Genomic DNA, 17,924 nt, shown 5'->3' with positions numbered 1-17,924 from the left:
GTACAGTGTTTTGTTTTACTTTGCTTTCCTTTCTATGATGTAGAAGATCCTGGGTTTTTGTACAGCCAGTAACTTTTAACCCTACCCCCAAACGGCTTTCTGCCTGTTACCATAGTGACAGTTCATGGAACACTTACGTGAGCACAGAGGTTAAAAGTTCACCACACTATGTTGTTAATGAGTTAGCCTCAGAATTATACTTCAAATTATAAATATAATTTCTATTGATGACTGCTACCCCCACAAAAAAAACAGACGTATGTACTTTTTTAATTAACTTTTATCAAAACAATAACTGGAACTATAACTAAAAGATAACAATACAATAAATAACTAGAACTATAACTAGCAAAACAATATAATAAACAACATATAATATGGCCTCCAAAAGAAGTATTGTAGTTAATCTGCAAAACAAAAAAGAAAATTAGTGTTTAAAATTAGATTGATGTGACTAAATGAGGTCAAGCATTAACAAGTCAAAGTAACACTTGACAATATTTAATTTTTTTTTTATGTTTGCAGTGTGCCTGAAACGCTTCCACTGGCATTGTACATGCAGACTTTGGTCCACCCTTTTTTAGGTCGAAGCCTGCATTGCAAGCAAAGAGATATTGCTAGCAGGGGATTTCAGTATGGCGTGAAGCCACGCCCCTTTTTTCCATTGGCAGGCCTCTGGAAACGGAGGCCTGCCATTGGAAAAAGCTCATGTTTAGCAGATTTGTCTGCTCTGAATCCCGCCTCTCGAGGACTCCATGACCTGCCTTACGGTAGCACGACAATATTTTTAGAAATATTGCCTTGGCAACCATGAGGCAGGTCAGGGAGTCCTGGAGGGGCGGGATTCAGTATCCTATTCCCGCCCCTTTTTTTTGTGTGCGTGTGCTTTTCGTCATTGTTGCCTCGTTCTCCTTGGTGGAAGGAGGCATTGCAGTGTACGTAAATGAGGGCTTTCACGTCCGCGCAGCTTTACTGCCGCACGGCCAATGCTTGTTGCATCTTGTTTAGAAAGTGGAGACAGAGTGCATCTTAGGGCGTGGTTTAGAAATTCTGATTGCCGTCTAGTTTAAGGCAGGACGAGACTGAGTTGCAAGTTTAAAGTCTGTTTGCAAAGCGGTGGGACAGAAACAGCCGCTCATTGCAGGGCGATAGAAATAGGACTGATTACTGATGCCGCTCTCGTAAGGAGGCATGGTCTGGGATGTTTCGAGATGAAAATGATTGGTCTAGGAGTCAAAGTGCTGTGTGGGTAGGACAGGAGGGTCTGGTCAGAGGTTTAGGGGCTGGCTCAGAACTTTGCGGCGGAGCTTGGGTATTGGTCCCCGGAGGGGCGGGACCTGCCCTTGGTTGATGGGCTATGGGGGCCGCCAGCCGGTCTGAGGAGGCAGGTCCTGCATGCTGGGTGGAGGGTGGAGTCCGTCTGCAGGGGCTGATCTATATCCTAAATTGTTTGGAGGGATGGGCGGGGCGTCGGGCTGTCAGTCGTAGACGGTGAATCTGAGCAGTCAGGGCGGGCGGCGTGAGCGTTTTAACGGCAGCGTATTGGCTTCCCAGCGGCATCCACCATGGATGAGTGTCTCCCGCCGCTGAGGCGGCAGTAGCAGCAGAGACATCTGCTCCATAGTCCTCTTACTCCGGGCAGGTATTGCCCCTGTACCCTACCGAAGTCGGTATTACTTGAAGGGAGACTTAATTTTCAAGTCTGTGGGGGAAACTAACTTTAAATACGCAGCGGTGCATGGAGTTGTGTCCAATTTAGCCTGTTGTGGAATCTGAACCCCCTCTTTTCATATCTGTGCAGCTGCTCTTGTTCTCATATCCTGTGGATTGGGTGGAGGCGAGGAGGATCTGTGCGTGAGGCCGCCTCGATACAAGTGGATTCCTTGCATACCAGACTGAACCCCATTTGAAAAGTCGTGATATGTAACTGTAAATGTCAGTTCGTACGTCCTGCGCATCACCTTTGAGTCTTGACGCAGTGCATTTCCATAAGTGTACTCTTAATTTGAATTAATGTTTAAAAACAAAACGAGCGCAAATGTTATAGTTAATGATTAAACTCTTGCCAAAATAAGTGAACGATGACATTTTTGATTTAGAACATGTTTGTGATGCGCCTCGTGACGCGGATAGTTACTATTGTGTTTGGGTGTGTAGACCATCTCACGTATTGTATCTCATTTTCTATCAAATTGGAAGGTCATATGTTACTCATTGTATTTACTGTTTTGAAATGTATGGTCGTTTGACCATGTGAGCTTTGTATTTTCAGTCCCATAATTGGTTTAGTGCGAATGGTTTAATAACGTCAGAAACATAACTTTATTTTCTTGGCGAGGGGCTGCTAAAATTAAATGTATGATGGCGCCCCGCCCCAAGTCTCAAAATACCGAACCCAGGATGCATGTGCACCACCACCTCCCTCTTGTTATTTCCAGCCCACTCCCCATCATGTTTATTCTTGATGTTTCTGTTTATTCTACACAAGAATGTGACTTTTGAAGTGCTCCCGGCAGGGTCACACCCCCTGTGGGGTGCAATACAATTGGCGCCCCTTTCAACATATGTTTAAATCAACAGCGTGTGTACATTTTAGGGGAACAAACAAACTATGGTGCAGCCGTTTCGGCATCGTAATTGAGCCAAGGGAGGGCGGACCGAGAGAGAAGAGCCTGGGGCCAGGGCTGGGCTTCTGGATGTGCTCGTACCAGGTGAGACAAATGTGAACTAGGCCAGCAGGCGCCTGGCCGGGCGTCAGAGTTCATCTTACACGGACCGTTTCGCTGCCCCCGGGGTGTGGGCAAGCTGTTGGTGCCCCTCCTCGGATCCAGAGAATGAAGAAAACATGTGAACTTGTAAGAATTTAATGGACGTGGTCTCTTGTTGCTATGTCAAACAATTGGAGCTTGTTCCGCCAGATGTCAGAGTGGTAGAGTTGCAGAAAATGGTGCTTGATGTCACCAAGCAACTTCCTCCAGCAAGATAGGCACAGCAGACCTCGAGTTCACGTAGTGGTGATAGTGGCATGTTAGAGGCTATACAATAGAGAAATGTTGATTTCTATATAATGCATTGCACTTCGGGATGAGATCTCGAGTTTACACCCTCGAACAGTTATTCCTGTGGTTGATCTAACCACCTCACCCTGTCAATTAGTGAGATATGTACTGTCACTATTTTGTGTAGCATTTATGTTCTATTTCTATTCTATTTAACCCATTTGTAAAGCGCGCGTAGACCAAGGTTTCATGGCGCTGATCAGAGTAGGGTGTGGACGGAGACTAATTCACTTTAGTTCATTCATGTGCCTGTGTAAACAGCCAAGTCTTAAGTTGTCTTCTGAACTGAAGTAGCTCAGAGCAGGAACGGATCTCAAATGGCAACGTGTTCCAAAGTTGTGGCGCCAGGAATCCAAAGCGACGGCCACCATATCGCTTTTTCCTAAACCTGGCGCTCACTAACAGGTTTTGATGTTTGGAACGGAGATCACGAATGGGGATGTGCCTAATTATCAGATCGTTGATGAAAATGGGACTGTAGCAGTTCAGGGACTTAAATGTTAAGCAGGCAGTTTTGAAGGTTGACCGTTGAAGCAATGGGAGCCAATGTAGTTATTTTAGTAGGGGTTTGGCTGATTGCCATTTGGGTAGTTGGTAGATCAATCTTGCGGCCTGGTTCTGTACCAGCTGGAGCCTCTTTATCTGATACAGGGGAAGACCCAGGTAGATGGAATTAGCATAGTCCAGGTGAGACAGGACAAGCCCTATCACAACCAGGATCAGTGCTGCCTGGGTGAGCAGATGGTGGATCTTCTGAATCTTACGTAGCTGGAAGAAACACTTCGATACCACTGAACCCACTTGGGTGTTTAGCGAAAGATCGCGATCGATGTTAACCCCTAAACCTTTTACAGCAGAGGCCGGTTTGGGCAGAGGACCAAGTTCTGTGGGCCAATAGTGGGGGCCCCTGTGAATGCAGCTATCTCCTATCAATAACACCTCCGTTTTCCCGGGGTTTAGTTTCAACTGGTTATGGTCCATCCAGTGACGGATGAATACCATAGTTTCCTGGAAATCGGTGATGGACTTAGTGGAGTTATCAATAGTAAAAGACAGCTGCAGATCATCCGCATAGTTAAATGTGGATACTTGCCTCTGTTTTAGAGCTTTAATTAAGGGGAGGAGGTACAGGTTGAATAGATGTGGGGACAGGGAGGATCCCTGTGGGACTCCGCAGGTGGTATTCAGCCTGGGGGCAGTGAAGGTGGATAAATGAACTGCCTGTGTACGATCCTCCAAAAAGGAAGTGATCCATTTCAGGGCAGTGCCCTGAAAGCCTGCCCGTCCGACACGGTCCACCAAGATGGTATGGTCCACCATGTCGAACGCGGCAGACAGATCTAAAAGGACCAGTGCTTGAGGGATGCTTGCATCAACCTTCCTTCGGAGCTCGTCCAGGACTGCCAGAATGACTGCCTCTGTAGAATGACCCGGTCGAAAACCGGCCTGATGGGAGTCCAGATGTCTAGTGTGTTCCATTAAATCGGACATACACTTTGCCACATGTGACTCTAATACCTTGGCTAGGTAAGGGAGCTGAGAGATCGGGCGATAGTTGGAGGGTTCCGAGGTGTCGGCCCCGATCTTTTTCAGCAAGGGAACCACTATCGCGTCCTTAAATGATCTGGGGACACATCCTTGAGAGATTGATGAATTGAGCAAAGACAGAGCAGGTTGAGGGGAGGAAGAAAAGACCTCCCTCAATATATATGGTGGGCAGCAGTCCCGAGGAGAGCCAGATTTTACTTTGGACAGTAAAAGAAAAAATGTTTCCTCACTAATTGAGGGAAAAATGTCCATGATAGAGTTGTTCATGGTAGTTCAAATGTTACTGCCTACTAAATAATTGCTACCATACTTGAACGTTATGTTGTAAACATCATAAATGTTAAAAAGTGTAATTTTGCAAACTTTATAATGAGTTAAGGTATATCGTGTAATCCTAACACAAGGATACTTTTTATACACTGTTAGTACTCATGTTCCGTGATATTAAAGTAAACTAAAGAGAAGCCAAAAGAGGAAAAACAAACTTTGCCCTACCTGCATTTGCTCTGGTCATTTTACAATTTCTCTATCGATTTAAATATTTTGGCTAAGGGAGAATGTATTTGGTAGCAACAGACTCCACACTAATGTCTTACTTATCATGCCACTGCTGCTTGAACCGATGTCTGCCAAAACTCCTACACTTTTACAATTTCAATTAACGACTCAAAGCCAAACATAGGCAAACACTGTATATCAATAACACGTCATTTTGTTAATCACGACTACAGAACTTTTTAAAATTAATTTATTGAGAGATATAGATTTAGTGGGTCTTTTGGAGAAACTTGTCTTGTCTTTACCTCTTCCTAAACAAAAAGGCAACACCATGGCTAATATTTTGGCACATTGGACTTTCCACACTCTACAGGTGCCATGCGACCTTATACCCAGAAAGTGTGACACATTTTTGTTCTACTCTTTATTCATTTGAGTAAGTTAATTTCTCAGGATATGTAATCACTTCACTAAACCATTGAGGCCTAAAATTGCATTTATGACCTACAAGAAAGGCCACACCTTATTTGTGGGACACTCTTTACCATTTCTTCCAGTTCATTCAACTATTAGCTCAAAGTAATTTTTTTAGGTCAAAGCCTACAAGACCATACAGCTATCTGGTTTGCTAACATCTTGGGAACCTTAGGAAAGCGTCCTTGGGAATGCATTCCGTCCATTGCTTATCAATGGCTTTGCGGTTCGTAACTCACATTTGCTTGCTCTCTTTTTTTTCCCCCGTTTTTTTAATTTCACGGCTGCTCAGCTTGAGTTAGTCCCTTTCTTTGCCCAAACACTATTTACTGTATTCTTCCACCAGTACTGGATTTCTGTAAACAGGATTTTACATATATTTTTTGTCACATTTGCTGTGCAAATCGAAGACAGAGGTCTAATGTCCGGCTTCTCAGTGGCGTAGCTAGGCACTCTGCCCCCAGTGCAGGTCCCTGCCTTTGCCGCCCGCGCTGAAGGGGGCAGGCTGGCGCTAAATTCTGCTTTTGCCACCCCTGCGGCAAACGCATGTAAGAGCGGGGTGGAGCCCCCCCCCCAAAAAAAAAACAGGTGTCGCCCGGGGCGGACCCCCCACCCTCCCCAATGCTATGCCACTGCTGCTTCTGTACAATTTTTTTTTTTTCCTAGCACAAAACAAAATGTAAACTAACTGCAGATTTTTCAGATTATGGAAAGCACAAATGAAGCTCATTTTTGGGTAATTCTGAAGTGTTTTGGAAACATATTTTAATATGATCTAAACAAATCTATACACTAGGTGATGACATTTCCATACATTATCCTTTATGCTCGGTATACTTTTATCAGTAAAACTGTATGTCTGGGGAAATGTAATGATAATTTCAATTGAAGTTGTGTTTTCTGTAATGGCAGTATGCTACTGCACCGCTCTGCTCTGCACCACACCACTCTATGCCAATGCACTCTACCTCACAATACTGTATTGTGCACCACTGCGCTCTCCGCCAATCCCCTTTAAGCCACTCTATTCTACTCTGCAGCACTGCATTCTACGCCTCTTCACTCTACTCTGAAACAATCTATGCCACTTTACTCAAAACCAATACACTCTACGCCACTTAACTCAAAACCAATACTCTACTCTGCACCACTCATTTTACTCCACTGTGCTCTACTATGACATTGCACTCTACGCCACAGACTCTCCTCTGCCACTGTTCTCTACGCCACTCTACTGTGCACCTCTTTACTCGAGGTCAGTCCATTCTTTGCCACTCTAATCTGTCTAGTGCTGCACTCTACAACACTTCACTCTGCCCCTTTCTAATCTGCACCACTCTGCTCAATGCCAGTGCACACTACCCCACTCTACTAGGCACCACTGTTTTCTTCGCCACTGCACTCTACTCTACTCAATTCTATTGCATTTACGAGAGTTTAAGCTATTGGCATTGTAAATGGCCATGCTTTTGTTTTGTGTTTTAAAAAGCAAATCATAAAAAACAGGCATTGCCATTTACAATGGCAATAGCTCAAACGTGCTTAAATGCGAGACCTATTGCATTGCAAATGCTTGTTATCAATTTTTGCAGTTTGAGATATAACGTCCTACCTCTGTTATTCATCTCCTACTTTCTCCTTTCAAATTCTCTTGTAAAGACCTTAACAACAATTAAAGGGAACATTTTCTGCATATTTTTAATAAAGCATTTGACACAATGCATAGTGACACCGTATTTATTGAATGTTTTAAAATTAATTTTCACAAGTCTTAAAAAAGGTGAATGCAAGAAAAGTTACTTGCCGTATATGCAAGACTGCTTTCAAGAGGAGACCCCGATAAAGAGGACTAGTGTGGAACTGCAAGTATGCGGAAACACTTGCAGACTAAGAATCCGGTCAACTTTGCAAGGGAAGAGTTAAGGAGATTGAGAGGGGCTCCTCCTGCTTCATGCGGAGGCCAGAGTACCAGTGGAGCAACACCGTCAACCTCTACTGCACAGCCTCATATTCCTCCCCAATTTGGAACCATTTAAGAAAAAAAGTAAGAAGGTTGGGAGCTCTGAATGCCATCCTAATACCTAATCATCCTTTAGTTATACAGAGATCTACCCTGTATCAGACCTATCCGTACAAGTGTGAATTGGAGATTATCTGCCACCGAAAACCCCTCAAGTACTTTTATCCGTTAATTTTTAACTTCGTCGAGTAGTCGTATTATGAGTATTTACCTTAAAGTTGTCCGTTAAAAATGTGTGAATCTCTCTGGCTTCATACAACTAGTTCATGCCATATTTGATACATCAGTGAAATTAACTGGAACAGGAGGATATACTTTCTTCAATGTTGGTAACTTGCTGCTGACTAATGTAACATTGTAGTAACTGAAAAAAAAGTTAAAAATGTATATGTTGCACATATATCCAAGCTTAATTTTAATGTTCATAAAACAATTGTTCTCAGTAGGATTGGGGATGAAAAGTAATCATCAGAGGTTATATTTGGACAGCTAAATAGGAAATAGTATTGCAATATACAAATGTTAGGCCGAGATTGGTCACTCACTTCATTCACAAACTCCTGGGCTTGTTCTGATAGAACCCTTTTTGGACTTCCATGATCTAGAAATTCTGAAATAAATAGCAAGGAAAATTAAAAGACAAGTTTAAAAAAAAGAAAAAAAACACATTTTTACTTTGTATCTGAAGTACAGGCTGAAAACGTGTAACGAGCATTTAAATGAGAAATGGGTTTCAGAAAGAAACGTCTATAAGACTACCACAATGCAGATTTATATTTTATAAAAATATTTATAGAAGCAAGAAAAATTATAACTCATACATTGTTCAATTTTAAATCACATATTTGGGCAATGAAATCGGGAGGACATGATTTCTTTACGTTTGGTTGATTTCAGAATGCCTACGAATTCTAGTAAAACATGACAATAACACAGTTATCCTTCTGCAAACACATAAAATACAAATACGCTTATCTCAGAATGGTTTTCGATCACGAACTGTTGAAGACAAACCTGATAACTCCATTAGGTCCATTTCAATTTTCAGCTGATAACATATGGAGAGCAGTCAGTGGATCTGGTATGTCGAGTTGTTCACCACCACGTGGTATAGTGTATGGGCAGGACAGCTTGTGGCAACCAGTATGTCTCATGGTTGAGATATCTGTATAATGAGATAGAACAGGGGGCAAATGAAGTTTAAGGTTATTAAAAATCATGGAGAGCGTGCTAAAATACAACATTGACCAATCAATTACATGTGCAGTGCATGGGGAGGAAGCAGCACGTGACGCACTACTTAAAAAATTATACGCGGCAGGATTAAGTGATTTGCCCAGAAACATCGCCTACCAAGGTCAAATATTTAAGTTATAAGAGCTGGAAACTGTGCTAAAATACACTTTTGCCGAAAACATTACTTTTGCAATGCATGGGGCATGTGACGCACTACTTACACGAGAAAAACGACATCACATTCACTTGAACAGCACGTAGCACACTGCTGTAGGAGCGGTTACGTGGCGCTTGGCAAATTAAACAAACGCACCAGGATTAAGTGATTTGCACAGAAACAAAAGTTACAAAGTCAACTTTAATGATATAAAAAAGCAGGAAAGCGTGCTTAAAAACAGAATTGCCAAATCGAACATAAATTTGCATTTATGCGGTATTTAAAGATTGTTCAGATTAATTAATTTAATTACTCTTTAAAAAAGTGCTTACCTACGAAGAAGTGGATACGAACACTCTCAATGGCTGTGACTGCGGAATAAGAAAAGTTCAAGAAGGTTGGCAGCTTATAAATGCTTTGCAGAAGGATGATTGGTTGAGCATGATGTCACTGGGTGTGAGAGCTGTGATTGGGCATGTTGTAATTGAGCATGTGCAAATAAAATGAAATACGTTAGGGGTACATAGCCAGACGGTGGGACGTATTGTGCGCATGCGTAACATTAACACGCATGCGCTACCACAAACATGCTTGCGCAAAGTGAAGGGAACTCCTACGGGGTACATACATAGATGGAGTTCGGATGTCCCCGTGGTCTTGAAGTGGCTTCAGGAGGGGGGCTTTGCAGCCCTCCTCCATAAAATAAAAATTATATAATTAGCCATGCCCCGGGGGCTTGGGACCCCGGTGCCCGGAATTGGGCACGGGATGGGGGCCACGCGGCCCATTTCCCATAAAAAAATGTAATACGTATACTCTGCCTATTGTCATCATACCATAAGCGCACCCTTCCGATCACGCGCTGAAGGCTAATTGGCTGTCAAGTGATTGTCAACATTCGAAACTAGTAACTGTTGGCATTTTATGTCTCGGCTGAAGAAGCGTGTGAAATGTGAGTTTAAAACGTGAAAAGGAGGAGGGTAGACATACCCTGGTCTCCCAGGGCCCCTATTTTTTTTCTTCTTTGGGAAAAATCACAGGCTGCGCGTATGATCTGTGCATTCTAGCAATATTTTTTTTTTTAAAAGACGTGGGCTACCGCGCATCTTTGGTCGTTTGCATTCTTTCAACTGTTCAGAAGAGATCCACTGTATCCAGGATCCACCACTGAGTAAGAAAAGGTAAAGATAACACTATTTACCTGCTAAGTGAATATATACCCATAAGATAACAGTGATGTAGTTTTTAAGAAAGTTAAAGAAAATTATTAAAATAATAACCTCAGATAATCTCGTCTTAATATTTATTTTAAATATATATAAATAAGTTTTTCAACATTGAAAAAATCGCAGAAGTCGCGCACACACCACGTCTGATATGTATATGACGTCACACGCTACTGCGTGTCCGTCACGTCGCGTTATACGTATATCTTGCGTATTCGCAAGGTATCGCGCACAAGTCGCAGAACAACCTCGTGGGAAAAATTGTACCCATCGCACACCCTTCGCGGATCCTAGACAGCGACCCTAAAATGGCGGACACGTTTCACGCAGTAAATGAGTAGAGTGTTCGTAGGGTGTGCAACTGCAAAAAAAGAAAAAAAATAATACAAATAATTTAAGTATATTATAAACAATGTAAAATAACGGCAAGATGAAAAAAATGTAGTTAGCAAATATATAAAATCAATAAAAATATTTACAAATTAGCATTTAAAAAATCTTTGAAATTCACTGAAAAAAACATAGGTTTTAGACATGTTTTAGTTACGAATTAGCATTTAAAAAACCTTTGAAATTCACTGAAATAACCATAGGTTTCAGATAAGTTATAGTTAGGACTTAGCATTTAAAAAACCTTAAAAATTCACTGAAAAAAACATAGGTTTTAGGGATGTTATAGTTAGCTACACATTTCACTCGTATAAAACCATTGAAATTCCCCTGTTATAGTTAGTTGTACTAACTATAACTCGCGTGCCCGCAATCCACTACTGATGATGTCACATATTACATCATTCATGACATGGTCAGCGACATTACAGACCATGTCATGAATGATTTTCTATTGATCTTTGTTAGCATGTATGAGTGAATCTATAGGTAAGTGTTTAGATGTGTGTGTAGATGTAGGAATCACTGAGTGGGTTTTTAGAAATTTGTACTGGTGTGTCAATGTTTCAAATATGGTACTTCATATTTTATAATGTGTGTTAAAAGATTATGCTACTGTATGATCGGGTGTATCAGCATGTCACATGGATGATGTCATCAGTGATGTCATCAGTGATGTCACTTGAGATGTCATCAGTGATGTCATCAGTGATGTCACTGACCATGTCATGAATTATGTAATATGTGACATCATCAGCAGTGGATTGCGGGCGCGCGAGTTATAGTTAGTACAACTAACTAAACGGGGGAATTTCAATGTTTTTTTTACAAGTGAAATGTGTAGCTAACTATAACATCCCTAAAACCTATGGTTTTTTCAGTGAATATATATATATATATATATATATATATATATATATATATATATATATATATATATATATATATACACACACACACACACAGTGGAGGATCACTCTGGATGTGCACCTCCCACGCCACAAAAAAAACACCTCACACGATCACAGCACTAGCATACATCACAATGGCAATAACCACAAAACTCAATACATCACCTGATGCATAAACTGCCCACTTCTGGCTCGGGAAAGTCTTCACACAGCTGGGGATCAGAGCTCAGCAATCAGGGTTCAATCCGAGATAGACACGTCTGCCCTCACTTGGAATCCAAACTCCCAAACTTCCACTAGACCAGTGGAGGCTCCCCCTTTTAATACAAATCCAAACACAGCGAAGCTTCTAGCAAGCCTCCCCCCTCGTTCTCATGAGAGCCCGTACCAGTCTGCTCCAAGGCCACGGCATCTCTTGATCAGGCCTTTGCTATGGTTTTGAGATGGACCATGTACATTCCTCTGATAAGAACTGGTTTTCTCTAGTTAGTAAAGTGTGAAAAACAGGAGGAAGAGCCCTCCCCACTTTGCAGCTATGTGCAAGCACAGAAAATAGCTTCAGCCATGAAAATGGAGTTAGTTAGGCCATGCACACAGAAAGGCCCAAAGCAAGGTGGAATTGAAAAGCAAGATGACTTGAAAGCATGTCAAAGCTAAGCACTGCCATGAAAGGTAAAGTCAGAAAACAGAATGACATTAAACCATGTCAAAGCCAATAGTAAGAACTCATAAATCTTACCAATGCACAATACAATACACATTCCTGCACAAATGCGCCTTCAAATGCACATCCCACACCCTCTGCTCTTGGAAAAACTGTTTCACTCCATAACAGCTCCCAATGAAAGACAGCAACATTACAGGACAGAAGAGAAGCAGGCATATGCAGGACCATCCTACATTAAGGAACACTCTAAAGTCAATTAAAATGGTGGTGGTCGAGGGTCATCGTAGGGTGCCAAAATCACAAGAGTGGCTCTTTTATTACGGCATCATATCTGACGAAACATGTGTTGGCTCCTTTTTGGTTACTTGAAGAACATTGTTGTATGTATAAGGAGGATGAATAATGAACTGTGATGAGAATATCTCTATCTCAAGAATAAACAACGGAGTGGAGAGAAGACGGACTGGACTTTAATTTCACAATACACATTGAGCAGTGCTCAGGACATCTTGTTTTCTAACGTTTTATTTAGAATGCCGGGGTTGCTGAATTCCAAAGTGGCCTAGTCTTGCTCCCTCTCTATCTTCCTCCACCCAACATTTATGCCTCTTTACCTTACTCTGGCAGGCGCTTTTTCTTTCCTGATGTGCCCTTTTGTCGCTGTTTTCCTATCTCTCGATATTTCTCACTTTTTCACCCTTTTCTGCCCTTCCCTTTCTTGCTGCAGAACAAATTCTGATGGTAAAAAACAAGTGCTGGTCACCAAAAATTGCTGTCGCTGTCCAGCACCTGCAACTATGCTCAAATTCAGCACCAGCTGAGGGCTCACTCTCCTACAATTTGATGTTAGATCGTCGCTCACTCTCCTTGTCTTTATTTCCTTAAGCCCGCCCTTTTTTCTTCCTTGTCTATGTTTTCAGTTTTCGTTATTGTTTTGTGGCGATCGTACGGCAGCATCATGGCGCCACACCAAGTGCCTAAAACAAACCACGACCCTTTGGGAAGCTGTCGGCGCTCTCCTCTAATAACTTGTCTAATTTCCAGCCCGCCCTCCACCCCGCGCCGCGCGCCTCGCACGGGCACCGATTGTCTCTCCCTCTCATGATCTGACTGGCTCCATTTCTATTGCAGACACTTGATGCTGTCCTTGACAGGAGCTGCCAAAGTGAGGCTCTCCTCGCAGTCTGCTCGGTAGCACGAGGCAAGTGATGGCGCATTTTGACATTTCGTGTTAGGAGTTTTTCAGGACCTTTGACAGCTACCTTTCGAAAGGGCACTGCGCTTTTCAGCGAGGTTATTTCCGTCTTTCTAACCAGGATTCCAGGATGGCAGACGCTCGCTCGGCTGGTTCAATAAATAGACTGTCTGGGGCAACCGTGGCTGCAAATACTATATGGGAATTGTCTGCATATGAAGAAAAGTGTTACTTCTACGTTCATGCATATACAATGGGGCAAACCACTAGCACGCGACCAAAAGAGGACACACGTGTTCGAGGGAGGGGGCTAATCAAAGTTATTGTAATTGTATAGTTGTACTTTTTATTTAATTTCATCTCCGTTGCTATTTCTTACAACGCTGTTGCCGATACTATAAAGCGAGTTAACACTCATGGGGCCGTGTCCGTGTTATTAAATCATCACGATGAATAAATAAACAAAAAATACATTCATATGTGTTGCATGTAAAATTCCACAAGAGCTTCTTGACAACACAGCAGAGAGAGCTTGCATGAAAACAGTGTAAACGCTGCAGATAAACACAACTCAAACAATGATCCGTAACTAGTCTAGGGGGGGCGTACAACACACTATAGATATGTAAATACATGTACGTAATTTTAGGACATAAAGAGAGCATTTATAAACAGCACAGTGTATATTCACCTATGAAAAAGCAGCAACTGTAATAGCAGCGCAAACACATCATGAATACAAATATTTATTTTAAAAATCACTACAAGAAAACACCACTTCGACATTAAACAGAAATGATAAAGGTGTGTGCAGGTTTTACACAGGTTTGTCAAGTACACACAATATGCTCACCCACTGCTGCCGGTGATACATTCTTAAAAACGAAATCCTAGAGGGGTTGAAGAATGGCTCAGGCAATTCGCTGGATGCCCTGTTTCCCCACCTCTTGCCCACCCTACTCTGCCATTGAAAACATATGGGGCCTTATTTATGAAGGCCTTGCGCCGCCGGTGCGTCACTTTTTCCCATTTTAAAAGTGACGCACCGGCGGCGCAAGGCCTTCATAAATAAGGCCCATGGTTTCAAATTGCAGAGCTTCAAATGGCTTAAATGTGGAAAAAACACTGCCTTCACAGCGCCGAAATACCTGCCCCATTTAGGGGGTTAGGACACATGTTTTATGTCAGGGTTGTCTTGTTTGGGACTGCCCTAAAAAGCACGGCTGTTAAAATCAGGAACAAGCACTGGCCAGTCAATTAGGTCTTGCCTTTGGGAACTATTGGCTTTGCCAATCGTTTTAGCGATGCTGTGCAGGGTGGCTAAAGAAAAAATAAAACAAAAAATGGTGCTAGACAGTCGCTGAGACCGTGTCATTTTGTAGGCACATGTACCACGCATACACATGCCTACAAAATTGTCCTTTTTTTCGTTTTATTTACTGATCCACGTTGGATTGGCAAATTAAAAAAAGGTAGTGCAAAAGTGTTTTCTTTTAAAAAGTGGGCTGTTGAGGCAACTAGTAGAGCAGGAATGGAAGTAGCACAGTGGGTGCCAGAGGGGGGAAACATCATGGAGGACAGGGTCCGGCACAACACGGAGGGTAGTGGGAGAAATCCACAACATGAGCTAGAGAGAGCAACGTGGAGCGTGGGGGAACAGAAGCACACAGGTGAGAGAGCACAGTGTGGAATGGGGATAAGCATATTTGCAAAAAATCGATGTAGGGGAGGAGCACACAAGAGCAAGCACAACAGCACACAGATAAGATGAACTTGGTGCACAGTGGACGGTCGAAAAGAAGTACACGAGGGAGACAGTTGGAAAACATATGCACAGTCATGGCGTGCTTAACCAAGAAGTGCCTAAAACGTAAGCAATGGAATCACACAAGAAATGAGGCCATGCTCCGGGGGAGGGACAGGCACAAAAAGAGGAAGGAAAGCCAACATAACCCGTGTTTGAAGCAGACTTGACTGTATTCATCGGTTGCTTTATTAAAAGCATGCCATGTAATGCGATGAGCAGCACTGCACAGCAATTAAAATGCACAAGTCAATCAAATATAAAGTTTAATAAATGTGAATCTGCCCAGCAAGCACATGCTCTAAATAGGATTACATCAAATGGATGGTACACAAAGCACAATACTACACAATCCCAAACACAATACAGAATGCATCACAATGTGATAAAATGACATAATCAGATCATATGTTCAACACAGTACAGTACTGAAACCAGGGCACCAGCTAAACTCTTAACGTTTGTAAACAGTTCCAATGATCACAGAGCTCGACTGCTAAAGAAGCTGTGACGTCATTAGAACATGAAAGGAAGAAAAAATCAACGGAAATATGTATATTGCATTTTAAGGTCCACAAACAGCTAATGTGCACATTATTTTACTAATTATTTAATATTCCTCAAAATGGACAACTGTTACTTTTCCGGACAAAATGGGAAACTTGTTATGTCTTTGTCTATATTAAACTTTGTTGTAAAACCTAGTTGTTCGAAGACTTTAAACAGTTTAGCAGTAGCGGCTCCTCGAGGGAGTGCTGGGGGGCGGTGGGGCAGGGTGGGGGTTAGTAAACTCCGGCATACGGCCGAACTGAGGTAAGTAAAGAAATAAATAACTAAAAATAATTACATTGCGCACACTGCAACGCCAAATGGCGATGCAGCACGCTCAATGTAATTCGTTTTATTTCTTTCTTTCTTTACTTACCTCAGTTTGGCCGTATGCTGGAGTTTACTACCCCCCACCCTGCTCCTCTCCCGCCCGCCTCACCACCCTGCAGCACTCCCTCGAGGAGCCACTACTGTAGTTCAGCAGAATGAAACACAATAGCACCACTGCCAATTATATCCACAAGGAAAGGGTACAGTATCTCGGAGTTTGTACCCACAGGTATGGTAGTGGTGTGGCGACCTCAGCAGTGCCACAAGGAAGCACAGACAATGCCCCAGGAGCAACCGGGGAGGACTTGGTTCATAGTGGACTACGCGTATTCATGGATCTAGCAGGCTGGCTGATCACCGGGGCGATGTGCTACTGTTCACATCAGGTCAAAGGGAATACAATGAAACTAATGCATTTAGGAAAGTTCACAGGGGATGTGCTCACCAGGTTCAGTCACCAGTGTCTCAACTAAACTTGCAGGGATTGGTCTTTCAAAAGCTGGTCTCAATTGATGGTGCATGGCACGAGAGCATCTGCAGATGTTCATGGACATCGTCGTTCAATGAGGTCATATTTTTAGCTGCCCAACTCTGAGGAATATTTACATGGGCATAGAGCCACCGACGCTCCGGTGATGGTGTGCCCTGCTCCATATTTACGAGGCGGCAATAATGCACTTTGCGCCACCTTATAAATATGGACATCCTCAATGCAGTTCTCTGCATCAAAGGGGCGTGGAGTAGGTGTTGCTGAGGGAGTTCCCACACAACACTCATTGCTTTTTGACACTGCGCCTGATTTACCAGGATCTGTAAATTTGAGACAGCGCCTACACCTTTAAATACGGAGGTGTTAATGTGGCACAGTGAGGAGAAATACTTTTATTTGTCCCTGTTTTTCGCTCTTTCTAAGTGTGAAGCACACACAGAAGGAGCAAAATGCCATTAAAGATTGTTTTTGTGCAGGACTGTGCCCCTTCCTGCACAAACACAATCAACCATGAAATGCAGGGTTGATTGCACCAGTGCCTGCCCTGGAGGTGCCAGGCAGCTTTTTTGGCACTGGGGAAAGCGCTGGGATGCGCAGTAATTTTGTTAATACTGTGCATCCCCGTGTTTTTTAAATGACGCAGCTCAGCGCAGCTAAATTGCTTGCCCCATTTCATTGTAAATATACCCCCGACCTCATGGTGAAGGGCACAATGACTTTTGGCTTTCTGGTGCAGTGCAAGATTCCCTGCCCCGGTGGAGGCTTTCTCTCTGTTCAAGGGCAAGAAGGCTCGCAAGTGAAGCAGCACAGGGACTAGACTTCCAGCCGAGAGGCAAGTGAGCCGCTCACTGGTCCCATGTTTTGGACATAGATCCGCAACAAGAGTCCATGTAGGTCTTAGTACAGAAGACTTCAATGTGTTCTCAAAGATAAACAGTTGGATGAAAATCGGTATGCATACACACTAAATGAATCCTTTCAATTAAACAAATATAAGCCAATCAGACTGGGATTACACAGTCCTCCTCGAAGAAGAGGACCCCCTGTTCACCCTTTGAGCCTTCTCAGGTGGGAAGCTGTGTGGATTCCCAAGACCACCTAAACACACGATAGAGAAGGTAGAATACATTGGGTATGGCCAGGGCCACTGGAATTATGAGGATCAAATTAGGTGACATGTTGGATTCAATTATGAAGCAGGAAAAGGCTAATCATGTGGCGTAATACTGCACATTTGTAGTAGTATTATTTAATTATTTTGTCTTTTTTACAGTGTCTGGGCATTGGTTGCATCTAATTAGTAGCCGTTAAAACCCAAATATAGCAATAAACAACAGAAAAGTGACCAGACAAGCGTTGAAAGGGGCCTT

Source organism: Lissotriton helveticus, chromosome 5_1 (assembly GCF_964261635.1).
Source record: "Lissotriton helveticus chromosome 5_1, aLisHel1.1, whole genome shotgun sequence".
Taxonomy (NCBI): Eukaryota; Metazoa; Chordata; class Amphibia; order Caudata; family Salamandridae; genus Lissotriton; species Lissotriton helveticus.
The sequence above is the reverse complement of the archived record's forward strand: the minus strand, read 5'-3'. Positions refer to the sequence as shown.